Genomic DNA, 27798 nt, shown 5'->3' with positions numbered 1-27798 from the left:
GTACTGCTGCAAAAAATCTCCGATCGAAGGCGCAGGGGCGCACCGACACCTGAAGTGGAGCACCCACAGGGACACTCATCTCGAAGAACGTCAGTTACTGCACAAGGTGAGTAACCTCCTCTAACACTTTCACTGCTCATCCTAATATGTAAGGAGAGGGAGGATCCCTTGAGGAAGAACCCAGTGTATTCTAAAGTTTGGTCTGTACTTTTAAGTTATAGGGGTGTATTTACATTGGTCAGGAGAGTGAAAACAAATGCACCCTGGCAGATCTGTGCTGACATAACCTCCAGTGTAGACATAGCTACATCAACAGAAGAGTGGTTCCGTAGATGTAGCTAACATTGTGCCAGGAGGCAGTGTTTCTACACTGACAGAAAACCCTTTCTGTAAGTGTAGGCCGTGATTACCCTACAGGGCTATGCTAACACTGCTATGCTGGTATATCCATAGCGTTGACATACCTTGTGACCTTCATTTGGCCTTTAACAACGCCTGCCAGGGCTCAAGGGAGGCACAACTGGTTTCATATTTCTGAAGGGGCCCTCAGCTTTCAAAAGTGTAAGATATCCTAGGTAGTCTGACCAGCTACTTAACAAGGCTGTAGAACCTCCCATGGTGATTCCTGCACCCAACAACTTGTGGTTGAACCAGAGCATGTCATGTTAGTAGGGAAAAGATGGGGTGGGGGAAGACCCCATGACAGCATGGCTCCTCGTGTATTGTCGTGTGGAGTGGGCTGACTAGGAAGCACGTGAAAGGGCCAGGCTGGCTGTGCAGCTGCCTGGGAAACTGCCAGCTTGCAGCCTGATTGGTTTGTGTAGCCCTAGCCTGCATGTGGTATCTAGGCCACACACTGTCCCCTAGTATGGGGTTGGACAATCCTACCTCGTGAAATGAGACCGGGAAGGCAACTTCATGAGATGAACCTTGCAGAGTTCCTCTTGGGCATTTTTCTCTGCAGTGGAGAGTTGCCCATGGGGATGACTGGGCTCATAATTTGAGAGCTGAACTCTACGTTCTGTCCTTCCATCGATTACCCTGTGTTCACAGCCTCTTTTGCTCTGAGCAGTATCACCCTCTCAGGTTGTAGTCAGTCTACTACCAATAAGGGATTGCTAGAAAGTTTATAATTTCCTCTGTGTGATATCAGCGATGTGTGTGTTAGGAATGAACAGATTAATTTTTGAATCTCATGTGATCTCTACTGCTGTAGGATTGGTATCTGATTAGAAAAAGAATTTGTACAGTACAAGTGTATCCTCTCATTATTCACGCCTTTAATGAAAGGGTACTTGAAGGTTATTTCTCACAATGCTTGTAACCCATCCAATGTCAGGATTGGGACTTAAACCAATAAAAACAAAGAAGTGATTAATTAAGATTTTCACAGTATTCTTTATTTACCCTTTTGATCCTAAGTGCGGTACATATGGCATTGTATACAGGTACAACTATAGTTCTGAGCCCCCTACAAGAGAACCATATGGGCATAACCTGGCAAGTTAAAGATGCAATGGCAGCCTTAAATCATATTTTCCTGGATTTAAAAAAAAAAAGCCTAATAAAGTGTACATTAGCTCCTTCTTATTAATCCAAATGAGACTTTGCCTAATAAAGGATTTTATTGTTGTAATGTTTAGCCCCGGTTAATTAAGCACTGGTACTTCCTCTGTATTCCAGAATGGAAGGTAACACCTTAACTTCATTTAAAAAAAAAAAAGTTATAACACGAAAGTAACAATCTGTGCTGATGCCTTTTACCTCCTAACAAGATTTGTTTGTAATAACAATTTTCTGACAAAAGGCTATTGGTATAAAGAATTAATAGATTTCAAAGACTTTCATCTTGGTAGGGTGACTACTTCTTTCCTAGCCTTTTAATGTAAATATACTATACTAACATTACCATGACCCTTGGGAAGAATCGGTGTAATTAACATGACTTATTCATCACTAATATACATTTCTCTTAGTCATCACCAGTGTGTGTTCAGAGGGCATTAGAGTAGACACACTTTATTTTATTTTAAAACAGCCAAATCATGCAGCTCTTAGTTGGTCTTCCTTGGGAAGCATTTCCAGTGGAGTGGAGCTAAGATTTTAGTGAGACATTAGCGGTTAGTCCTAAGTGTATATAAAAGAGGAAGTGTGTAATGTGCACTGGGATAAATTCTGCCTTTGTATATGTGCACAGGCCATGCACTGAATGCAGTGAGACTCGCACCTGTTTGTCTAAAAGGCAGAAGCTCACCTAAAGGCAGAATCTCTCCATGTTACGAGGGGTTCAAGGGAAAATGAAGCTGGTCTATCATGCATTTGTGCAACTGGTATGCTTCATCTAGAGATAATTTTGCCTGGACTCATATGTCCAACATACATTGGACCGAAGTGGACCAATGCTTTTGCATAGATAACAGTACAACCATGGAAGAGTTGGATAGCAGTGTCGCCTGCCAGTCAGTAATTTTAGAATGATTTTCTATTAAAAACTTGTTAAAAGCGTAATCCTAGGGCCCCATAGAAATATTAAGGATCATTTGTGACATTGGATAACTATGTAGAATAGCTCTCCCTGTTCCTGCCTTGATGGGCTGCTCTTAGATTGGTTCATTTCCCTGGCCTCTTTCCAGCAGCTCCAGAATCTGTATAAACTCCCATGTCAGGATTTGTTTGGATTTGTAAAAATTGTGGCACTTCTGGTATATATCAGTTAGATAACAAGAACTTTACCCACCTCAGAATTGGATTGTCCAATGCTCAGTGTTCCTCAGTTAAGGACATGTATCTATATTTTTCTGTCTACTGTTTAACTCAGTGGATGACAGTTGCTTCTATAACGCTAGTATTTTGAGGTAAATATGGCAGTTCAAATTCAAAACCAAAAACTGCCCTCAAAATATTCTTGTCAATTCAAAATTATTGTAGTTCTTTAGTTCCTCGGGTAGTGCGTTTCTTTTTTGTGAGGGCCTAATGGTTTGGAGGGGTTCTGCAGTCTCTCAGAGAGCTATCTGGATGTGTCTATAGAAGATGCATGTTTCTCCACACCGCACCATGGTTATCATATACTAACTACTTTCCTTATGGAAGAGTCACATAGAATGTTATCCTTGCTATAGATACTTTTAAATCAACCAAATGATTCTATATCAGGGGAATAATTCCTCATTAACATCTGTAGAACGGTTCAAAAAGGATTTATGTTCATAAAATAATATTTATAAAATTCTATTTAATTTCTATAGAAGCCTATTGGTTTCCTCCCTCTTAAACTCTAAAGAACTGTAGGGTCTAAAGCACAAAGCACTTACAATAAGCTATTTTTATTACTGGCACTTACCTCACGGCTTGGTCACTGTTCTAGTTACTTTCCTACTGTAACATAAAATGCTGTGCTAAAGATATTATTGCATCATTGCCTTTGACGCAGTGTTCTGTGTTAAATTAGGAAACCACTGTATCAAACCAATTTCCCATTGTTTCATACCAATGGGTGCCATTTTGTTGATTTTCTTTTTTCCAAAAGAATAATTTGAAGAATGAAAAACTCCCCATTGACCTATGGAAGCCCAGTGACTTGCGATATGTGAAACTATGCCAGACAAGGTACTAGGTAACATACTGTGAGGAGTATTCTTGCTCTGGCAGGTGGATGGACTAAGTGATTTAGTCCTTTTCCTTCTCTAACTCCTATGATATCCTAATTCAGTTTTGTGAAAAAAAAATCTTTGAAGATATAATTCTCTTACCTTCCAATAACAAACACGGAACCTTGAAATTGCAATGCTGGATCAAACCCAACCTCTACCTGGTCCAATATTTGATCAATATTGACGGTGGCCAATACCAGCTGCTTCAGAGGAAGAAACCCTTTAGTAGTCATTTATGGGGTAAACTGCTCCAGAGACAGTTTCTTCCTAACCCTCTTGTAGCTAGAGGTTAGTTTATGCCCTGAAACTTGAAGGATTATATTCCTTCCAAACTCCTATTTTTGAATATTTATTATAGTAAGTAATTGTTTTTGTTATCGATATAATTTTTCTGGTTCCTGCCATGCTCTGGGCTGCAGTGATATCTTGTGACAATGAGATCCACAGTCCAACCAGTTGCTTGTGTGAAAAATAATTTGCTCTTATCCTCTTTCGTCTTAGTTTTGAATTTGGTGCCCTCCAGTTTCATTGATTTTGCCCTTGTTCTTATATTATGAGACAGGTGAATAGAAACTCTCAGTCTACCATACCTTCTTTTTATCCTTCAATGTTTAGATGCTTTCATCACCTCTCCTCTCTCAGAAACACAACCCCAGTCATTTCAATCTCTCTTTTTATATGAGTGAACAGGTGAGTTTCTCATGATATACGCTATGTCTTTGTAAGTTAAATGACTTCTAGCACCTGAGAATGTGTATGCAGCTGTTCTGAAAGTGGAATTGCTCTTTTCAACTAGTTGTACAGTTAATTTAATAAAGGAGGCTAAGGGTGTCTGGGCATCATTACTTAGCCATTCACAAATACGGAGGGTATATTGGACCTGATTCTGTTCTCACACCAGTGTAACACCATTTGGTCAGATCCTATTTTCATCTGTGTAAATCTGGAGTGACTCCTTTGAGACTAGATTTACAGTGGTACAAGTGAGGCCAGGATGAGCCTTACTACTTCAGTGGAGTTACTTCAGCTTTAGGACTCAGTTCTACAGTGTGCTGAACACCTCCTGGGAGTTGGTGAGTGCCCTCCACTACCATTTGAAGTTAATGAGAGTTGAAGGCATTAGTACCTCCCAGGAGCTGCTTAATACCTTTCAGGATCAGGGCTCTATGCCATTGTAAATGAGATCTGGACCAGGCCTATTGCTTTTTATCTTTTGTTGCACTAATTTATTTTTCTCATTACAGCTACACACTTACTAAGGCCCTTCATCACCTGACTCTTATGGGATTCACACCGTTTGCTGGTAATTTATTCCCCATATTCTCCAGACCAGGAAATCATGTTAGAAACCTGGTCTGTATTTGAAAATGATGAACTGCTAACAGTAGGTGTCGACAATGGGTTTAGCTGAGCAATTGCTGATACCCATTGTCAACAATGAGTAGTTTTGCCAGTGTAGACAAGGCTTGAGTGCTGACTGGTGTAAGCACAGTTCTCTAGAAAAATGCTAGCATGGTTTCCTTGGCCATGGTTCTGTGGACAGAACCCACATCTCCTGACTCTTAGCCCTTTGCTTTAACTATAAGACGATCCATGTCTTTCTAATCTTTAATGAGTTGAGCTCAGCACTCCATATTACATTCATGAAGCTAGTTCAAGGGACCAGAATTCTACAGAGCAATACATTTCTAAAATAAACATTAGAAACATATCATAGGTCTAAGGTGCAGTATTCTGTGCTGCAGTGTAACAGACTTCATTATCGTTTAGGGCAGATTTTCTTCTGCATCTGAGCTCTTCTTAGGGCCCCTACACCAGCTGACGATCAGCAGAACAGAGGTCTACCCCGGTGCCAATAGGTCCCTCTGTCCCTGACATCCTCTATACCAAGCTGGGGGTGACTGGCGCAAGTGCTGGCTCTGCTAACTTTACACCAGCTGAGAGATTCCCCCAGTCCATGCCAGAATAATTTTCAGCTAGCCAGTTCTGGCAAAGATTTGGTCCCTTTCTCACTTAGTTTGTAATCAATTTAGTTCATATTGGGTCTAGATAACAATTGCTTGACATTGGGGATTTTCTGGAGTTCATGTGAGAAATGACGAGGCAGAGAACTCCACTCAGGAAATTTCTGTGACATGGTCACAGGGTGAAAAGAAAAGTTTCATAAATAGACAGAGGGTTCTGTAAGCCTTGTTCAGACACTTAGCATATGTCTACACTGTGATAAAAGACCAGTGGTACAGCAGCAGGCCTGGGTCAGCTGACTCGGGCCCATGAGGCTCAGGCTATGGGGCTATAAAATTGGGGTTTTCAGGAATGGAAGTTGTTCATAACTCTGAAATGTTCATCACTCTGAACAAAAACATTTTGGTTCTTTCAACAGTTTACAACTGAATGTTGACTTAATACAGCTTTAAAACTTTAGTATGCAGAAGAAAAATGCTGCTTTTAACCATCTTAATTTAAATTAAACAAGCACAGAAACAGTTTCCTTACTTGTCAAATCTTTGATGTAAACTTTCCCTTAATTTTTTTAGTAATTTACATTTAACAAGTACTGTACTGTATTGCCTTTTTTTGGTCTCTGCTGCTTCCTGATAGCATAATTCTGGTTCTAAATGCATGTGGTTGACCGGTCAGTTTGTAACTCTCATGTTCATAACTCTGAGGTTCTGCTGTATTTTAGGAGCTTATTTTTCCCATTATTATTTCATGTTTTAGGGGCTCCAGGCAGTTTCAGTTTAAGTGTTAGCTGAAATCCTATGTTTGAGGGGGGGAGGAGGAAGGAATTTAATTAATGTAGTGTATTAATTCCACCACTAGTGCCCCTATCTGTGCACCAAATGCTCTTACCTGTCCCAGTGTCCCAGGTGTCCAAGGCACAAAGTCTAACACCACAGCGAGCCTCAGTAGGGAGGCCAAAGACTGAACAGACTTGAAAGATCCCTTGAAGTGGTCCCTCTAGGTCAGGGCTGAAGCACACTGACCAAGCTGTGCAAGGAACCTACACTGCTGCTACACATGCTCTATCAGTTCAGTGACTTAAACACAGAAGTTAGTTCCCCACAGCTTCCAATACCACACTTTTCAAGAACTCTAAATACATGTTCAATTATTTTAAAAGAATAACCACTGAAAAATACCTTGACTGATTCCCCACCACTGAAAGGCAGCCCTTCTAATCTACTTGCTAAAGAATGTTTAGGAAGCTGTTGAAGCTGCTAAGAAATTGAATCCCCAAGTGACGAGGGTCAAAAATACTGCTGAAGAAGCAGAAAAGAACTGACAAATGAAAACATCTCCTCTCTGTGGCAAGTCTTGACTCTTCCCTTCACGTAACTGTAAAATATTTCAAGCTAACATGCTCCAAATGAAAAAAAGGTGCCATTTCTATAAACAGGTGTTTGCTGACTGTATGGGCAATGTAACATGTTTTTCTGCAAATGCATAATGGTAATTTTGCTTATGAATAGCATCTGTTCCAAGAAAGTTTAATATATTATGGCTGTAATGTGTGCCATATAGGACAGAAGAGAGAGGAAAAATAGCCATGGATTCAATACTACATCTGTGACTAGTTAGTTATGGTAACTCTCAGGTATGTGGTGGTTTCAGCATATGGTCTAGAATACAGTGATAGACTAGCAACAAAAGCTATAGAGAAAATTATGAAAAATCAATTAACTTACTCATTGGAAAAAAAACAAACCATGCAAAGTGTTTGTTTTCAGTCCTGTGTCATTAACTGAACACTTGCTGGGCCTGCACCTCTAGCCTCTATCACATTCCCAACCAGGCGGTGTGCAAAAACCATTGACACAAGGTCACTTCCAGAAATGAGACATAGCACTAATAACGAGCTTAGCAGAAATGGAGGGAAAGCACTAACCCTGATGAGCAAAGCCAAGGGTGGAATATGAATTGTAACCTTAGGGGAATCAGCAGTTGGGAAAGAAATGCTAAAGGCCAAGTCCTGATCCCACTGAAGTCAATGGTAAAACTCCTGACTTCACTGAAAGCAGAATTCGGCCCAAAGTGAACCAGAAAGTCAGCAGGGAAATGCATTGAGCAGTGCAGTGCTTCCCACTCAATCACCATTGCAAAGAAGTGACCTAGGCTCCAGTACCCCAAAGAAGCAAGACTGCTGTTGCCGCAAAGACCTGACCATTGCATGGTTTGCATTTGTTCCCTCATCTGTGCTCCCTGCTTATTACTTTTATATGTTCCCCTATCCAGCCAGTTTCTTCTGTATTTGTATGTTCCAGCTTTGGATGTGTAACACCGACAGACCCCCTGTCGAGACAGGCAGGATCGAACCTGGGACCTCTGAAGCTAAATGCATGAGTCTCTACTGTATGAGCTAAAAGCCTTATGCCTCTTAGTGAAGGCTGTAGAGCAGACTCATTAATTGCTCTAAGTGGTCTTGGTGCCACTAGATAGGACACAACACCTTATCCAGGGTTACAGATATAGCAGTTTTCTTTCCATACTAGCCACCGACTCCAGCTTATGGATGCTGCTTTCTAGTTCCTCAGGACCAAACCTCCTGCATTCCTGTGCTGGGAATCTGTCACCCCCAGATATTTTGAAACTGTTTTAAATGTCCTGAAGGACACTTGTCAGAATATGAGCTGAGTGAATAGGTGGCAACTTTACCTAGGACTCCTGCTCGGCTTGCCTCCTTCCCTGGGTCCTAGTCCAACCCTCGGCTATGTCTTCCTGCAATTCTGAAACCTTCTCCCCTGTGCTCGCCCTGCCTTCTGCAGTCTGTACAAAATGCTATTGCTAACAAAATGCTCCTGCTACTGGATCGTGTCACTCCTCTCTCAGGATCCCTCCACGGCTTCTTCTCTCCTTCCCCCAACGCCTTCACCTTTTGGATCCTGCACAGTGCCACCCCCATTCACATCTTTTCCTTCCTTTCTTCTTTCCAATTTCCTCTCCGAAATGTCCCCCCTCTTGAACACTTCTCCCACTGCTATCTTTTACTTTTTTCAATCCCTTTGATGCTTGAATCTGCATACTCTTGAGTGCCAAACACCTTCCCTCTTCTCCAGAGGTTGGAGTCAATTGAACCAGGATGTGGAGCTCCCTACATCAATCAAGGTGGAGAGGGACCTGTGGGGAAGCACTGTTCAGCCAGGACGGCCCTCACCATGTCCCATGCTCCTCCTTACTTTAGCCCCGATCTTCTCACTGGAGTTACTATTGTAGTATAGAAGCAGCTACAGGGCCCCAGCTTAGAGAAGGGCCCATTTTTCTGGGTGCTGTACAAACACACAGTAAGAGACAATATCTGCTTTGAGAAATCTAGAGTCCAAAGGGTGAAAGAGGAAACAGAAGTGAAATGACTTTCTCAAGGTCACACTGCAAAATAGCGTCAGAGCCAGGCACAGAACCTAGGTTTCCTGAGTCCCTGTCCAGTGCCTTATCCACAAGTCATCCTCTCTCATTCAGCTCTATCCCTCACATGCACTTCCAGAACTGCCACCCCTGAGCGTTTAAAAACCACGAGTCTGGCCCCAAAACATCAGGCATTATGGCTTAAAAATCATTTAGCTTTTTTAAAAATAATCCTTTTTTAAAAATATTTGCCATCCAGTTTCTGAGTATTTAGGTTACACTGAATTCACATTGTCAGGCTTTTCAGAACCTTTTTTTTTTTTTTTTTTTTAAATGAAAGTTGAGATTCGCAGCTCCAAGAGCTGGGACTTTAAACAAAACAGGAACTATGGCAAGATTTCCAATAAAATCGCTGGAGTTGACAGCTCTGCACTTCTTCCATAATTCTATCAATAGCAAGGCTCCAATCTAAGAATTCTGAAAAATTACATTACCAAAAAATATCCACACTGCTCTGAGATGTGAGCAGTATCCGATTATATGGTGGATTGTGTATTTGTACTGTGCTTAGATTGTAAACCCCTTGAGGCAAACACTGTCCTTTCCTTTTTTCTGCACCCTGATGGTGCTCAATAAATAACAATACCTTCTCTACATTGGCAGCTCACCCCATTCTCACTCCCTTGAATGCCATGGCAGCCTTTCTCTAATGAAATCAGCAGAGTTGTGAAATTACCAGCTCTGGAGTGAAGAGGTGTTTTGTATATTGCATAGTAAACACCACAATAACAAGTGAGAGGTGTTGAGGCCAAGGAGGAAGGGGGAAGTAAACAATGCTGCTTCCCATGACTCTGTTCTCCTAGTGAACAGCTGCTATAGAATAGCAAACAGTTGGTGACTGAGGTAAGACTACACACATGCAAATGACACTAATCATCCCAGAACGGTTTTTGCAAAAAATCAGATTCTGGTTATTTTTTATTTGAACTACCTCCCAGTTTTCTTAACACAGTGAAGAGATTTAAATGTTCAGTCCACTGTCAGTCCTTCTGACTGGCAAATTGTGTTACCACATCTAGGGAGTATCTGTGATAAAACCCCTATGGTTGTAGTGAGACTATGTAATTTTTCTATGATGAGTGTAGCTGGCTGAAACATGGTGTAGGCATTTAGCAGCAAAAGGAGTACAGCTTTCACTATGTAGCTTTTTCTGCACAGACCTTGATCCTGTGGGTACTAAGCCCATACATAACTTTATGCATGTGAGTAGCCTCATTGAAGGCAGTGACATCCCACTGGAGTCAGTGGGGAGTACTCGTGTGGAAAGTTATGCATGTGCTTAAGTGCTGGCAGGTTAGATAAGAAAAAAGGATTGTTAGATAACAGAAAATGCCTGGAGAAGGGTAGTCTTTATGGCTAAAGCTTAAGAATGGGGGAGCAGGACATCTGTATTCCATACTGGCTCTTTTGCATACTCTTGGGATGACCTTGGGCAAGTCACTTAGATTCTCTTCCTGTTTCCCTGGCTGTGTAATGGAGCTATAGTGCATCACATATCTGACAGGGATGATGTGAGGCTCTGATCATGAACATGGTCAAAGCCCTTTGAAAGCCTTGGGTAGGCAGGGTAAAGCCAAGTGATTAATGAAAGAAATGACTCTGAAATATGGAAAATTTCACTAAGCTGGAATCTATTCACCCATGATTTGCTCAGCTCTATAGCTTGAGCAAATGATGGAAAAAATATTTCTCCAATTCCTCTTTAAAAGAGATCATGAAATTCATCAACTAAATTACTCAAATCGCATTGGGCCAACTCTGGTAGTAGTATCATTAAAACAGAGCTAGCTGGGACAGGATTCTATTACAACAGGCCTATCTGGGTGCACTTCAGAAGCCAAATAATTCTGTGTTTTAGTTTGGAGAAGCTGCCGGTGGGTGGATTTGGAAGCATAGGGTTGTCTCTCCAGCCATCACCTACATGCGATGATTATCATCTCCTGCCACCAGCATCCTGGCTCCCAGGTGCCCCAAAAGCACTTTTCTCTAGAGGAGGAGGGGACACCTTTGATTTCTTGTCCTGGGTACCAGCCAAGCCTGTGAGACAACATTAATTTTAAAAGTGCATCCTATTTTCCCTTTGATAGACTATAATCTTCCATCCTACAGATTTTCCATGCACAGAGAGAGCTAATGTTTTTCTTATTAACTGAATAGCACTTACAGACTCAGCAGCTCCTGTAGGAGAGCTGGAGGTGTTTTGTTTGTCCTCTCAAAGGAAGCAATATACCCCATGCTGAAGGATGTTCCCAGCAAGTCTGCTGTTGTCAGAACTGGTGGCTGGTGCTCTTGGGCCACGTTTTTCTGCTTCCCCGGTGTTGTTTTTCTGGGAGGATACTGCATTTGGAAGTCTGTCTGACTCGGCTTCATAGCTAGACGCCTGTGTGGGAGGCCTGCAAAGGCACACTGCTCAGAGTGATGGGGATATCGGCTTGAAGCTAACCAGCCACATAGCTCCTCAGACATTCCCTTTTATTTAGCTTTCAAATGCAGTGTGTATGCTTTACCTCCTGGAAGTGCTGCACAGGACTGATTTCCCACTGCACAAGTAAGCACGTTTACAGGGGTGGATTAGAGCAGGATTCATGGAGCTGTAGATCTAGGCCTTGGGCTGGAGGGGAACCCATACACCCATAAACTCCCGAGGGTCCAAAACCAACAACTTGTTCTGCACAGCAAGATCCTCCACTTACACAAAACAAGTTGCAAGGCTGGGGCCAAAGTTCAGATCTGTAGGAGGGGGCTCCACAGGGGGTCTGTCACAGGGACGTGGAACATGAGGGATGATTATCAGGTTGGGGGGGGGCAAGAGTATTTGATTTGTGGTGGGCTGCTCTTTGCTTTGGGGGGAGCCCTTGGTCTGGATTGGATCTGGGCCCCATTTCATCTTAACCCAGCATCCAACGTTTGTGAAGATTGATGTTTGAAGGGTGTGTGTGTATGTATAATATATCTGCAGCACAGTAACAAGAATGTTCTTAATCCTGGGGGCTAAGCTACTTCACATGGCTAGAATATTCAGAGAGGTGATAATGAAGAGAGATCAGATGGAATTACACAACAGCCATGCCACTTGGGTTGAAACTAGAGTTGTTTATTCCTTTAAAAAAAAAAAGTTTTCTGTTGTGGAGGAATCTTTAATAATTTGCAGGAAGCTTGAGGTTCACTTGAAAGTCATTAAGCTGCTGGGGAGGAAAGGCAAGGCAAGCTGTCTGCACTAGGCATGCTCCGCAGTGACTGCTTCATGCAAGGCTGGGCTCGCTCACAACACTCCCAAACGCAGAGAACAGAGGGAAGCATGGAGGAGCCGCTTGGTAAGTCAGTGACATTCTCTTCCTACATCTCCAAGTTAAAGCCACTTAATTTATTCAGCTTGAATTAAGATTCAAGGGAATTGTGTGGGTGGCTTTGTTTTTCTGTAAAGCATGCTGCAAAAACGAACCAATCCACTGCAAAGCTGTCATGCAGCTGCCAACGATTCAAACTGCATCTCTAAGTTTCTCTCCTCATGTCAAACCGTAGGCTTTTTGCCCTGTTCCGGAGGTCTGAGTGTATGCTGCATATGTTGCTCTGACTGTTTTCAAACAGATTAATAGTTTTGCTGGAGCAGCGGTAGATTATTTGGTCTCTGCTGGTGCTAGTTGCAGATGTAACCGTTTGAGTACCAGAGAGTATGTGTTTACAAGTAGTTTGGCTCTCTCCTTCAGTTGTTTGAAGACTACGTGAGGTATGTGTTCCCCATTTGGCTTGGACATAGGGGGACCTAAAGTCTGCTGCTAGGAGCTCCCCTTATCCATTTGCACTGGGGAGGTGGAATCGAAGAGCTCAGAGCAGAAGGGTTGGCTTGCCGCACAGCAGTGGAAAGAGATCATATTTTCAGGGCAGGTTTTAGATCAGCTGTAGGCTTCTAATGAGTCTTCTGCCCTAAATTGCAGCCTATGGTCACTTCAGGTGACCTGCTGGTTAATTGATTCAGTTTCTGTATTGATAGCCCTGCAAAGTTTACAGACTTTCCCCCCACATTTTTGACTTTTAAAATGTTGCATCAAAGAAATAATGATGTTAACCGAGGCTGCGGAAAGCACCACCCCTCACAGAGAGGGTGTAGTGCTTTAGGGATTAGGGTTTGGTAATCTGTGACTGTGAAATCTAAGTGCCTCTGTGCTACATGCCTCCTTCATGGTGCCTTGCTGCCAGATCCCACGAGTTTTCTTATGGTGTTTATTATTCCCAACTAAGCCCCTGTAAGGGAGATGCTGTAAAGATTGTTTGTTGAGCACTATAGCCAGCCCAGAGTCTCTGATTTTCCAAGCACCTCTCTCAAGATGTTACCAGTTTAGCCATAAAATGAAACATTTAGGTACTTTATAGCAGGGAGATGACTGTTCTGCTGCAACACAAAATAGCTTACTAATAGGAGAACCTGCATTAGCTTCTTGCCAGGAATAACAGAAATTTAATGCTTGAGATCCATCTGGATGTTTCAGAAACTAAATTCCACTCTAGAATCATAACAACAAAGCATCAGTTACTCTAATTTATACATGGGAGACAAAATGTGTGGACAGTTAATACCAGGCAGCTACTGGAGACTAACCTTTGTTCCTTCCCCCCCATGGCGGGTGAATTAGCAGTAGACATGAGAAACACCAGCGTTTTTGTAACTAAGTTAAAGACACATCTAGTTAAATCCCCAAATCTTGCAAAGTATTTTTTGTGAAGAGCCATAATCTTATTTTGTGTCTAAGCACACCAACTAAGAAAACAGACTTTGAAGCAATCCTCTCTCACTCTCTAGCTTTTGAATTTCTTTCCAGCTTTGCTATTTTCTCTCTTTTAAAGCTACAAACTTGCCTTCACCCTGAAAAGCGTGTGTGTGTGGTACTGTCTGTGACTTCTGTCTCTGTTCGTGTCCCTTTTCTACATGTTAATTCCAGTCTTCTCCCACACTGTAACCCACTTTCTGACCAGGAGAGATGAATGCTTTAGTGAGGCAAAAGGCCCTGGTTCTGCAAATGTGACCCCACTCATGCTTAACTTTACTCTCATGAAAAGTCACAATCAAGTTAATGCCTGTCTTAAAAACTAAAATTGCCTTTAAAAACCTGATTGTTAGAATGTGATAATACAGTCATAGGCACTAATCCCTTGGCCTGATCTATACAGCTACCCCTGTGTCTATATGAGCCCCATGGACTTTAGTGGTGGTCCACTTGCACAGATTAGTTTGCAGAATCGGCCTTAAACCTGAGGCTGCAAAGGTTTATTATTAGTCTTTGCGCTTTCTATTATAAGCGGGCCCTTTTACACTACTCAGTTACAATTGCAAAGAGAAGAAAAAACCTGTTTTTCCATTGGGTATTAGGCTGAATATTACATTTTAAATTGTCCTAGAACTACAAATTAGAGCCTTGATTTGGGCATCAAATCCTTGCCAATGGACTTTTGTGTCTCTATGGAATCTCTTCTGGATTGAGTTTTTGTTAAGGATTCAGAAAAACTGGTTTTTCCTTGTTAGAGGTCCCAGGAGCTAAGACACTTCAGCTCACGCTCTTGAATAAAAATCTGAGTACAACTGCACGAGCAAGCATTTTGAACCGTGTTGTCAGGAAACCAAATCTTAGTGACAGTGCAATGCGTACCTTGCCTTCTAGCCTAAAGCATTCAGCCACACTCCTGAGCAGTAGCTGAACCGTTTTCCTTTCATTGCTTTAAAGGGTCTGCATTAAGTCAAAAAAGATGCTACCATTTGTTGTTGTTATAAACAGTTACGTGGAAAATAATAACCCAATTAAATTCAATTGTTAAAGAACAGAATAAGCAACTTCTGAATAAATTACTGCAGTACGAATTGGCGAGGAATCGCATGGCTTTTACTCACTTAGGACCTGGTTCTGCGACTCTTATTGTGTGCCCACTATTCTCCACAAAGCAGGAGAGTGGGTAGTGACAGGAACATTGGTTCTGTGCTTCTTCCCCAGTGCACCAGCCTGTGCAGTTGAATTGCCATGGAATAGGGGTTGTAATCTAGAAAGGACCAATAGCAAATTACTATCGCCTGGATTGCAGAGTGGGATGGTGAATCTCTGAGGCACGATTCCTTCCCTACACTGCTCCTTGGTGGCATGGCAGCACACCACACCACTACATACACAAGACAGATTGGGAAATCACACTCTAGCCCATTGTTTTCAGGATGGGGCCCTAGGTTATGTCCTCACTTCCTGTAGCATTATTCAAAATTGCTGGCTGTAAAACACATTCTCCTGTGCTCAGAAAATACTAATCCGACTGAATCTGTAGGTTTTAGGCTTTCGAGTGTTAACAGATTACAGTAGTATATTGTTAGATACATAACTTGACTGGCTTTCTCACGACCTAAAGAGCACACACAAAATAAACAAGGATCTATTGTTCAGTGGGGAAAAGCAAATGTTTTCTGCGTCGCTATCTAATTAAGACAAGATCATTTTAAAATAATTCTCCTGACTGTCACAGCAGTGACATGGCACATGCATACTTGGTTTTGCCAAAAGCAGATCTGGTCAGAGGGTGAGGCATTTCTGAACTTCTCCATCATTTTCGAGCTGCTTATGAGCAGGCTGCAAGGTCCTGCCCAGATCTTCTATTTTAATGAATTTGGCCAGAGTCCATCCTAATTAATCTTGAGGGAGTTTAGGGATAGGAGAGCAGAGTATGAAACAATTGTTCTCTTGTAATTTTCTTTTCACAGTGTGTTGACCCAACCGAGAGCTATGTCTTCAAAATCCTTTGGGTCTCTTGCTGAACTCATTACACCAATTTGTTTGGTTTTAACAGATGTTGTTTTCCTCTTCATGAGTGGAAAGGGTTATCTCACTTGCTAAAACCTTGCTATTGTGCTTTGTTTCAAGAGCCTGTGGACTTGTGGAATGCTGGGGGAAGCTTACTCACTAGGTCCAGCTACAAAGGAGAGGGTAGGTAAATCTTTCAACAACTTTATACCACCTTTAAGATCCAAATGTAGATATCTACATAGATTGATGGGATCTTTTAACATCTACAGCAGGAATAAGCTGAATATGTCTCTGTGCAATATAATGCTGATTATAGTAGACAGTGAAAGATTGCAACAGTGTGCACATTGCCCAAGTAGTTCGTGATTAGAATATTATTGAAATTGGTCAGTGATCACTCAGACAATATTAGATGGGAAATATGTTTATAGTGTTAACTATACTGGCCCAAATTTTCAAAAGTGGCTGCTAATTTTGCATGCAAAAGACAGTCATATATCTTAAAGTTGGCTTCTAAAATTTGTGGCCATTTTTGAAAATTCAAAACAGTCCCTCTTTCTCTGTGGTACTGATTGGCTATCACTTGCCTATTCAGTCTCTAAGGGCTTGCCTACACTAGAAAGACTTGCCACTTTAACTACACCAGTGCAATTAAAATAACACACTCTTCCCTAGTTTGGTTGCAGTTGTACTAGTATAGTTTTATTCTAGTTTGGAAAGATGAATAATCTGTATTGGTGTAATATACCTTTATACTAGTATAAGTGTCCACACTAGGGTTAAAAAATCACCCTGAGCAATATATTATCTTGGTATAACTTTTCTTGTGTATTCTAGCCCTTAAATTCTGCTTTCCTTACTGTCAAATGCCAAATATTAAACTACTTAATGTGGAATGAATAATATTAACAATGTGGAAGCTGAAGCAAAGAGGTTTTGACTGACCCACGGCCATACAATGTGTCAGTGACATCTCCTGAATTAGAATTTGAGATTCTTGAATCTCAGTCTTATCCTTACTCCACTGGACCACGATACTGCTAAAATATTCCTCTGGTCTTTAAGTTATTGCAGTGTATTAACAACAACAACAACAGCCTTGCTGTGAATATATGGTAGGATACAGACAAGAGAGGAAGATGGGGTTTGGCATCTGTGGTACAAGTATAGATCTGGGGGGCAGTCCAGAAGAGGTACATTGATTCCACATAGAAGTATGCTAATGGGAGGCAAGAGAGGCTGGTAACATGTGAAAGTAAGTGAGCAAAGCAGACACAGATGTGCTCAGAGTCTATTTACTCCAGTAGATATGATCTTTATAGAGGTGTCTGAAAGGAGGAGAAGCCAGGACAAACCCTGCAGAGCCCCCACCACAAGCCACCAACTGCATTTGTCAGGAGGGGAAAGTGTGTGTTTGTTTTGTTGAATCCTGGCCTGAATGGCTGGCCAATCCTGCTGTAGTTAGGAGAATGCTCATGTGTGTAATCCTTTTGATCATGGAGCCCAAGCTTTATAATCAATGTCGCTGTCATCTCAAAGAAGTCCAGCTCTGTGATGGATCCGGTATTAAAACATTTCTTACTCCATATGACTAAATACAATTATGGTGATCTCCTCTGTGTTTTGCCCAAATAGAGAGCTGTTTCTGCTGGTTAGAAAAAAAAATCCACATAGGCTAGTGTGGGAACAATTTATTGGGGCTTTGCATGTAGGTATTTAAAGTGGAACTGTTGGCTCTCAAGGACTTAATTTTAAGAGTCAAGAAATGTAAGTTCTCTTTATTTTGTTCCAACAAAGCGTTGACAGATTTTACCCATGGAAGGCGGCATGAACAGCATGAGAACACGTGCCTCAGTTTGAAAACATGTTTTCTTTTGTAGGTGGGTTTTGGGGGAGGAGAGAAGCAGAGGGTACGGGGGGAAGGGAGTTGGCTGTTTACTTTTTGTTTAATAAAATATTTTACTATTTATTGCAACAGTAGAACTGTCAGAGGAAATACTTCTACCACACACCGCCAACTCCTCTAGGAACCTGTTACATCTTCAGTATGGAATGTCAGTGAACAGTGTTTAAAAATCATTCCTCCTTCTTTATTAAAAATAAACCAGAAAAAAGAAAAACCTCTTGGCCTGTTTTCAGATTAGTAATGTGGTGCTTTGTCATCCGTGGCAGCAAGCTCTTGACATTCTGAAAACTGGCTCTTTGGTGCTGATCATAATGGTGAATATTCAAAGATTCCCCCCCCTGCCTTTGTGTTTACCTTATCTGGATTTGTGCATGCTACAATAAAAGAATGCTTATCCAGTGCTCTGGGCACACTGGGCAAACTTTTTAAAATACACAAAATAACTAAACAGACCAGATCTATTCCCCCAGGCTACCCAAAAACAACATATATACCAGAAAAATGGCTCAACTCTCAATGCACATTCAATTCCCACCAGAGTTCCACATCACCACAAACAACCCTATCCAGCACCTGTCTTCTCATGAACACTGGAGGAAAGCTTTGCAGCATGCCCTGAAGGGTAGCAAACTCAGGCTGTTACAGACCTGGGCAGGAGCCATTCCCAAAGGTCTGGGCTCCAGTGGAGAATGCTCTGCGAGCCATTCCCTCACTCTTCTAACAATGTTGCTTCAGCTCAGGTGCCTCAAGTGACCACCACTGTGCCAATATGTTACATGGCAAGAGTCAGTCTCTGAAATATGCTATTTAGTCTCTATCTAGTAACACTTTTTATATTTTTCTTTTTTTTGCCCCCACTTCCAAACTTTCTTGGGAGCCGTATTGTGCCATAATATTTTATTATTAGGCACAACACCTGATTAATTTCATTGGAGAACTCTGCTCAGAAATTGATGGTAGAATATGGACCATGATTTTCAGTGAATGTGAACATATACACTCTTTGCTTTCTCCTTGGGAAAAATGTATGCACTCGCATGTTTGCAGTGAAGGTTAAATGCAAAATTCACAGATTTGTGTCGTCTTGTGAGCTGAATTAGAGAGATGGGACCCTGTGTGCTCTCAGACATGCACAACATAAAGTTACATTTTCCAGTCTACAATGACCCTGACATACACTTTTTACTTGCAATCATCAGAGATGTTTTTCAGTTAGGTCTGTTGCCTTTGAACCCCTAAGTATGGTATTGGTTGTAATAGAAACTCTCCTAACAGCCTTGTGGTGATGGGTGTCTGTGATCTGACACCAACCACTTGAATCAGAGTATTTCACTTTTTTTTTTTAACTGACCCAAAATACTTCATTTTGAATCAGTTCAACAAAATATTAAACTGCATTTGGTCACTTCCTTGTCCTGAAGAGTTTTCAGTCTAATTGGATTTTACTATTTAAAAGAAGATTAAATGGTCAAGGTAAAAACCAGATCCTATTTAAAATATTTGTTTTTAATAAACTATCTGCTACGTAAAAGAAAAAGATTGAGAAATAGAGGTTAAACCTCAAAGCTAGCACTGCCCAACACTTCCATATAAGATCCCATTTTCAATTGCTTGTAACTTTGCCAAACTTTAACCATTTGAGCTGAAATTCCCCATGCTGAGTATGAGCCACAGGATGAATTTCTTTCGAAAATTTCAGCTAAAAGTGGTTATCTGTTTCTGAGAACAAGGTTGGGAGAAATATATTGTTTTGCTCTTACTGAAAAAAATAATAATCTTGCAGCCATTTCATTCATTGAGAAGCTCTAGTGTCCCCGTGTTTTGGATCAGCAACTTGAAATTTGTCATGGGTGTGACCTCTATGTCAGGAATATCTGCTTTTTGCTGTGTCTGTGAAAATCCACCCTGTTAGCATACTTTATGTGGCATCAATATCCCTCTTCTGGACTGCCCCCCAGATCTATACTTGTACCATAGATGCCCAATCCCATCTTCCTCTCTTGTCTGCATCCTACCAGGGTGGTGGTGGTGGTTGTTAATACACTGTAAGAACTTAAACACCAAAGTAATATTTTAGCGGTATCATGGTCCAGTGGAGTAAGCATAAGACTGAGATTCAGGCATCCTAAATTCTAATTCAGGATGTGTCACTGTCACACTGTGTGGCCATGGGTCAGTCAAAACCTCTTTGCCTCAGTTTCCACATTGTTAATAGTATTCATTCCACATTGAGTAGTTCTGTGGCCTACAGAGTGCAGGAGGTCAGACTAAATGATCATGATGGTTTCTTCTGACCTTAAAGTCTGAGTTTACGAGGAAGCTGTCTGAGTGAAATGTATAGGCAATGAAAGCTGAACTGGGGTGAAGGACGAAGAGGAGTAGATTGGGAGAGGGGGTCTGCTGAGACTAGGACTGGAGCAGGAGAGGAAAACTGTGATGGTGCATGATGGGGGAGACTGGTACTGTATGGGCAAGGAGGCTGGGAGCTGAGGAGACAGGGGGATGTTCAGGTGGGGGAGGAGGGAGGGGAGACGGGGGCTGGTTGGCAACTGGGATCCGGGGGGAGACTGGGACTGTGAACCAGTGAGGGAAATGGGGGATGAACTAGAAGCCAGTTCCTTGGTTGTTCAGAGGGGGCCTTGGCCACTGAGATTAGATGAGAAGCTGCGCGGAGGAGGGGAGACTGGGCTTGGCTGGACAAGGAAACTGGGACACAGAGACAGGGAGTGGGGATCCTGGCAAGAGGAGGGGGTGAGATGAGACTGAAGTTGGATGAAGAGCCCTGTGGCCGATTAGCCACTGGGCGGACGGGACTTGTGCCCAGTTACCTCAGCCAATTGGGGTGCCCTGGAAAAATGAGCACCCCTGTGCCCTGACCCCTCTCTCTGGCAGGCGCACCGGGCGGGTGGAGCGGGGCAAGCCACCGTGCCCTGCTCCTGCTCCCGCTCCCAGTAGGAGTACTGGGTGGAGTGGGGCAAGCCCGTATGACCTGGCAGGAATGCAGGAGTACAGGGGACTGCAGGTGGGAGGGGTGGGGAAGGGCCCCCACTTGCTGTGGCCGAGGGCCCCACAAAACCCTAATCCGCCTCTGGAAGGGGCCAGAGAGAGACACTGGGACTGAGAAGCAGTGAGGGGGAGCGATGATGCAGATCAGACCAGGGGCCAGAAGAGGAGAATTGGAACTAGCTGGGCATGGAGACTCACACAGGAAAATAAGACAGAAAAAAAATCACTTGTGGGTGAACACTTTTTACGAAGCAGTCACTCTATAGCACTCCTCATCCTCAAAGGAAACTTGCACAACACTTTCAAAAGACAAGCCTAGGAGCTTAGATTCATTACTCTGCTAGACATTAAAACTTATGGACAGAACAGAGACATTGGAGTTATGGCTTATTACAACAATGTGTAGTTCACTAACCCCCTCTTTCTGTCCTATGACTGCAGAAGTGTTAACAGATCACTCTGCCTCAAATGGTCCCTTACAATATGTGCTATCTACTTATGCTAAACAATCTGTTCCACCTTGTATTTAACTGTGATGCTGGGAGTTCCTTTCCCAGATCTGAAGAAGAGCTCTGTGTAGCTCAAAAATCTTGTCTCTCACCAACAAAATTTGGTCCCATAAAAGATATTACCTCAGCCATCTTGTCTCTCTAAGGAAATAGACAAGTCACTTAAACCAAACTTTTCACTATTGTGTGTTCCTCTTTTTCTGGGTGTCTGACTTGAGACTCTGAGGTCTGATTTGCAGAAGTGATGAGCACTCAGAACTGCAACTGAAGTCATTGGGAGCTGTGTGTGAACATATAACATAGCAGGGGTTGTTACTCAATGAAGATCTGCTTTACAGAGATGCTGGGCATGGCACCTCCCACTGGCTTCAATTAGAGTTGTCAGTGCCCAGCATTTCTGCAGGTCAGGCTCTAATGAACTATGTCTAGAACAAGAGAACGTATATCAAAGACTCGGATGATGAGATAAACATACACTGTGCAGCACTCTCCAGTTCTGCCACTTCGCTGAGGCACAGTCATTCAGTTCACAGGATGAATACTGCTTGTATACACTCATTAGGTCCAGCATATGCATCTTTCAGTGATACTGCAACAGGGTATCAATATCATTTATCTTCTCTCACCCTTCAGGCAAGAATGACAATTCTTTCTTTTTAAAGCTAAGAAAATGTTAAGGGCCCAAGACAAATGCACAAACAAAGGTGTTTGATAATACACAACCAGGAACTCTCTTAATGTCCCCCTCCAGGGGTTCCATTGTATCCAAGAACTGGCGCTTTTAATCCTTAATTATGCTCATGTATGTGTGTTCTAATGCAGTTTTTTCATGGGTGAGTGCATACTTGTTTCTTTTACTGGAGCATTGTAGCTTAGAAGTAACCAAAGAACGTTTGACCCATGTTTCCACTGCACTATGGAGTTGGACCGGCTGATTTTGACAAGTCGGAAACACTGGCGAGATAACAGGCATCCTCAGGAAGCAAAACCTATCAAACATGGTGATGTCACTGGCAAACAAAACAAATGAGCCCTGGGAAAACAAACTGTTTTCCAGCATTGTTGATCTTACCTCAAATTAGAACCGCTGCACATCCACTTTCTGGCCCAGTTTGAGAGTCTTTAAAAGAGAGCAATAGTTCAAGCCTCTCACCACCCCACTCTCCATGGGGAACTTTATTTTGCTGTCGTTTGCTTTTTAATATACATAATTTTCATTTGTTTCTCAACCAGAACTTAACAGGATAATAAACCAGGACTGAGTCCATGGGCGTTAAGTTAACCCTGTGTGTGCCAAAGAGAATCAATGTGTTCAGGCAACATGTGGAGAGCTCAGTGTTTGAGGTCTTGTTTTAAATACTTTTTTTGCCTCAAGAAGCGATTTGGAGGCTGAAATAATGCAAGATGTGATCATCTTACAGTATTTCCACAATCCAGAAACTATAATGTTGTGAGAGGACTAGATCTCACATTTCCATCTTGTAAAATGACTGCTTAGTGCCTGTGGAAAACCATGCAAATATTAGAACCTACATACACATCTGTAACAAATCACATTTGAAGACCCAAGGAAAAGTTTTGCAAAGCCCAATCCCATATTCAAAAGGGACTTAGGCACTTATGAGTCTGTTTCCTTGGAAGTGAGTGTGATCTAGGCTCTTAAGTCACTTAATGCTTTTGAAGACGTTACCTCTGAACCAGAACATAAGAATGGCCCTACTGGGTCAGACCAAGGGTCCATCTAGCCCAGTATCCTGTCTTCTGACAGCGGCCAGTGCCAGGTGCCCCAGAGAGAATGAACAGAAAAGGTAATCACCAAGTGATCCATCCCGTCACTCATTCCCAGCTTCTGGCAAACAGAGACTAGGGACACCATTTCTGCCCATCCTGGCTAATTGCCAGTTGATGAAATCTCATGCTCCAGTGCATCAGCAGATTGCCACAGAGGTCAAGAAGGAATTTCTTTCCTGTGTAGTACAATTGTCAAGTATATTTGGTGTGTATGTACCATTGTTGAACATGTAATACTATTCACCATACTAAATCAGATCAAGCATATGTCCCTGTTCTGAAGCAGGCCCCATCAATGGCCTATGCAGCTGTCTGAAAGACAAAAAAACATTTTCCCATGAGATTTTGTAACTATAGCAATGTTCAAAATGGATGTATTTTTCAAACCCACTTCTGGGATCTCATCAATTTTTTTCTATCAAAATGTTACCAGAATTGTGTTTGAAATAGTTATTTAAACCGTGACAACATTTAAAAGTTTGATAAGCAGTTTGATTAACATCACACAAACTTTTGTGAAAATGTTGAAGTGTTGACAATATTTTACAAAAAGTTCTGTTTTCAGTAAAAAACCATTTTTTCTTAGGAAACTTTTTGTGCAAAAAATAGTGGATGGATCTGGTGGCCAGTCTCCTTTTTATCCTTCTTATGTCATGTTCATCTCTGCCTTGAGCTGAGTTTTTTATTTTGATGTTGGTGTTAAATCCTGCTCTCCTTTTGCTCTTGGGTGAGAACTTCTGCACCTGTTTCTTTAATTTGTCGTGTATACGATGGATGAGACGACATCCAGACAGGAACCTAATCCTGTCCATGTAAATGAAATATTGATTGTTACAGAGTGTTATACTATTTGATGGGGTATCATGATAGCAACCTTTTCGCCCCAGTCAGCTTCAGAATGGTACCTTTCACTCTCTTGGGCTGAAAGATTCATGATCATCTGCTATTCACAGGAACCCTTCTCCACAGTAGCTCCACCCTCTCCTGCCAAGCAGACTTTGAAGGAAGCTGAGATCTTGTGTATTAAACTAAACTCTAATGAACTGCAGCCCCTTGCTTTACAGGTTCTCTTCATTAACATGCAGACTGCTGATCCACTTCAAGGCTTCATCAATAGTGCTCCTGGTCTGCTATCGTGGAGCCAAGGTATCGCTTCCATCCCTTCCAATACACTCTCTCACACTTTTGACCCAGATTCTTTGTATTACCACATTGGAGCCAGAATCTAGAACTGGACGTGATTCTAAGAATTCAGTGTCGCTATGGTGGGACACACCCTTTCCTGCCTGCCTCTGAATCACAGTGGTAGAGGGAATGAGCAGGATAAGTTCTTTGTCATATTGCTAGGAGTAAAATCCCTCCCTACTTTTTCATTGACCAAGGAGATGGGAAAGATTTATTAGATTATCTAGGCCATCTCCTTGCCAGTGCCCATTTGTCCCCATTTTTACATTCACTAGTGTTTTATTTTGGTTACTTTTAAAGGGATTTGTCAATTTAAAACTCCCACGTCTGTCTGAAAGTTTTGTACCTACAACTGTTAAAAGTATCTACTAAGATACCTTGACTGAAAGAAGCTAAGGAGGGGGATTTCTCTCTTTTTCCTGTTGGCTTAGTTTATGCATTTGATATCACTGTGCACATAGACGGTTTCATTGTTTTTCCCATCTGGTCAGTCAGTTGGTTTCCTTTTTGTTGTGCAAAACATCCACACAAACAAGTGTGATTAAAAACATTTTAAAAGAAAATGTTAGTGTAAAACCACAACAAATTGGCTGGCGGACTCAGGGACACCTGCTTTACTTGAAATCACTTTTTTAACTCGTTCTCTGAAACTGCTTAGATTTCAAGTGGACAGCAATACTTGAAATGCCCCAAATGATCAGGGCTTCCACCCCTTTCTATTAGAAACTGTTCCATAGGATTAGAGATCTTGCAGTCAGGAATGTTTCCTCATATTCTGCCTCCATCTACCTTTTTCTTAATTTCATCCACTTACTCCTAGTAAAAGGAACTGGCCTCCCACCTGAAAAGTAGAAACCTTGGCTTTGAAACACTAGGAAAATTGCCAATATGTACAATATGTGTACATGGGGCTTGATCCTTTCTATCTGTTTTAGTAATGGGAGCAATATAAGTACCTATAATGTCTCTAACATATTTATTCTCATAATACCCCTGTGAAAGAGGGAAGTGCTGCTAACCCCATTTCATGATGGACATCTGAGGAACAGAATGACCAAGAGACTTGCCGCAGATCACACAGAAGGTGTGTGTCAGAGGAAGAAATTGAACGGAGGTCTTCCAAGTTGCAGTCTAACACTCAACCCATTCTGAATCTAACCTGACTTCATTTATGCTAGTCTTACTGGGAGCTAATGGAACTAAGCCCTATCAATAATGTCACTATGCTGGAGACAGAGCTGTGTAGCACAGCTGAGGTACTGCAGTGTGCAGTGCCATTGGCCACCACTGGGGGGAGGCTGAAGCTTCTGCAGTCTCTGGACTCGCGATGTCATATAGGTGGCTGCCCTGAGTCATCCTGGCTCTGAAGCACATAGACTCCAAGGCAGCAAAGGGGAGGCGCAAAGCATGGAATACTGGTTCCTGTAGGACCAGTTCTCTCTTGATGTAGAAAATAGGCCTTCCTGCAGCCACAGTCCTTCCCTGCTGCCTCTACTTCTCCAGGACCAGCAGTGTACAAGTGGGTGTAGCGTAGTCCTGAGTTAGTTGTAGGTGGATGTCTGTAGGAGGGAGGCGGGTTCTGTGCTTGTGGAGGAGTTTTCTGACCTGTGTGCGCGCGTGTGTCTGATGAAAATGGGGGGGATAGATTTCAGAATTGAAGGGCTGGTTATGAGATGTGGAGAGGTTAGGTAGGCACAGTGGAAGGGCTTTTGGATAGGTATGAGGGCAGGGTTGCCACCTGGCCACGTTTTCCCAGGATCATCCCTTTTTCTGAAGTAGCTGTCCTGGGAAATGCTCAATACACACAGCCGGCTGTCTAGTTTTATGGGCTCTCAAAATCATCCGAGTTGTCCTGGTTTTTTGTACTTCAGAGGTGGCAACCGTCGTGGGGGGCAGGGTCTGCACTGGTTGGGTTGAAGGAAGCTGGGAAGGCTTGGGGAGGTTCTGAGCTAGGAGTGGGATGTGCTGGGTTTACAGAGTTGACTTCAAGGGGCAATTAAATCCTTTAGTGAATGAGGCTGGGGGTGACTTGGTTGTGAGTGTGGGAATGGGGAGACAGCAGGGAGATGATAGGATAGAGCTATCTAGGAGGGAGGGAGAGAGGTTGAGATGAGGAGAGAACTGTGTTCACCCGACCTGCCCTTTATGGTGAAGTGTCTGCGTTTTTCAGTCTGAAGAGCAGGGCACTGACGTGGAAGAGGGCATCTCCCTCCTCCCCTGACTCTTCCCCATATCCCCACCAAAGGACTTTTCCTGTAACACCTCACCAATGCTATCCCAGTTTTTTATTTTCAAATATGATTAACCTTGAGGGGTTATTTTGGGCACCAGCTACCACTGGGTTTTTCCCATGATGTAACTCCACTAATTTCACTGAAGTTACTTGTGACTCTCAGTACTGAAAGTGAGATCAGAATAAGACCCATGGTCCAAAGGTTTTGTCTATGTCTAAATTGCCAGTTTCTCTCTCTGCATATTGCCTCCTTCAACCCCTGACAAATATTGTTTTCATTTGGCCACTATCCAGGGCAGTAGGAGAGAAAGGGTTAATATTGACACACACCCTCCAAGCAATAACAACAGGAAAAGCACATTTCTTCCTTGCACCTGTGTGCTGTCCAGTGGGCATTCTATTGTTTATGCAGTCACAGTGGATCTTTTTCTCTTTAGAGGTTGAATAGCTCTAGCAGCCAGCTGTTCTGTCTTCTGTGTTTTTACCTCCTCTCACAATTCCAGGTCTTTGTATTCTAGAAACAATTAGGAATAGAGAAATCATTTGAGTGGACGTGATCTGACCCCACCTCCTGTTACTGAAGGGTTTAAAAATAAACAACAACACCGTCTTTTCCTTTAAAGAAAGGGATTCCACTCCTTTCTTCCATTAATTTGACTAGTACCTCTTGGCTGGCTTTTTTTATCCCTGTGACTATCTGCTGATCATTCTACTCTTCTAGTACAGTGTATCATTTAGTAGGTTTGGGGAGCCCTGTTTTGGCCAAAAAAAACCCCAAAAAACAAAAAAAACAACAACCACCCACCATTCCACAAATGTTACTGAGAAGTGTTTTATTTCTTTAAAGTGTACAATACCACATATAGAGGGGACAGATTCTTTAGGCTCTATGCAGAGGCTGGTGTAGGTTCTAAACTGGTTTAGAAATGAGTTATTTTCAAACCCTTAAGTAACAATTACATGATCTGCGCAGGCACTGTTTAAAGTTTGGTTCTGTGTTGAAAACTGACTTCTGGAACTCACTAAGTAAATGTGTCGTGTCCCCCTTTTGTGACTACTCCGTATAAAGTGTCATATTGATAGCAGTGAATGAAGTTCCTTCTTTAGCACAGAGTAGAGACTCTTTGTAAAGATCAGCCTTGGTGACAGAACCCAGGAGTTCATGCACCAAAGCACGAACCTGTAGCACTTCAGCTGAAGGAGACACTTCATTAGCTTCTAGAAAGTTCTTACTCTTTATGCAGACGTGCCACTACTGGGGACATGTAACACTGAGCATGTTATACAAGCCCCCTATCAAGTGTCCTATTCAGTGTCATACTCAATGTTTTTGCACTCT

General features: G+C 42.3%; 1 protein-coding gene across 8 annotated transcripts in view; it reads left to right on the top strand.

Annotated features, from left to right (window-relative positions):
• JCAD (junctional cadherin 5 associated) overlaps window positions 1–27798 on the top strand; it is a 101077-nt gene that overhangs the window by 49630 nt on the left and 23649 nt on the right. For 2 of the 8 annotated variants that reach the window (XM_032764153.2, XM_032764147.2), the window contains exons 1-2: window positions 12247–12367; window positions 15947–16009. The exons of 3 other annotated variants lie outside the window; for them this stretch is intronic. The gene's annotated coding sequence lies outside the window, so the exon portion shown is untranslated. Of the gene's footprint in view, window positions 1–12246; window positions 12368–15946; window positions 16010–25677; window positions 25746–27798 lie in introns of those variants that run through there. 3 more of the 8 variants (XM_075062253.1, XM_032764150.2, XM_032764152.2) reach the window with 3 other exon arrangements.

The sequence above is a fragment of the Chelonoidis abingdonii genome, chromosome 2 (assembly GCF_003597395.2).
Source record: "Chelonoidis abingdonii isolate Lonesome George chromosome 2, CheloAbing_2.0, whole genome shotgun sequence".
Lineage (NCBI taxonomy): Eukaryota > Metazoa > Chordata > Testudines > Testudinidae > Chelonoidis > Chelonoidis abingdonii.
Note: the sequence above shows the minus strand (reverse complement) of the source record. Positions and strands in the feature narration are given on the sequence as shown.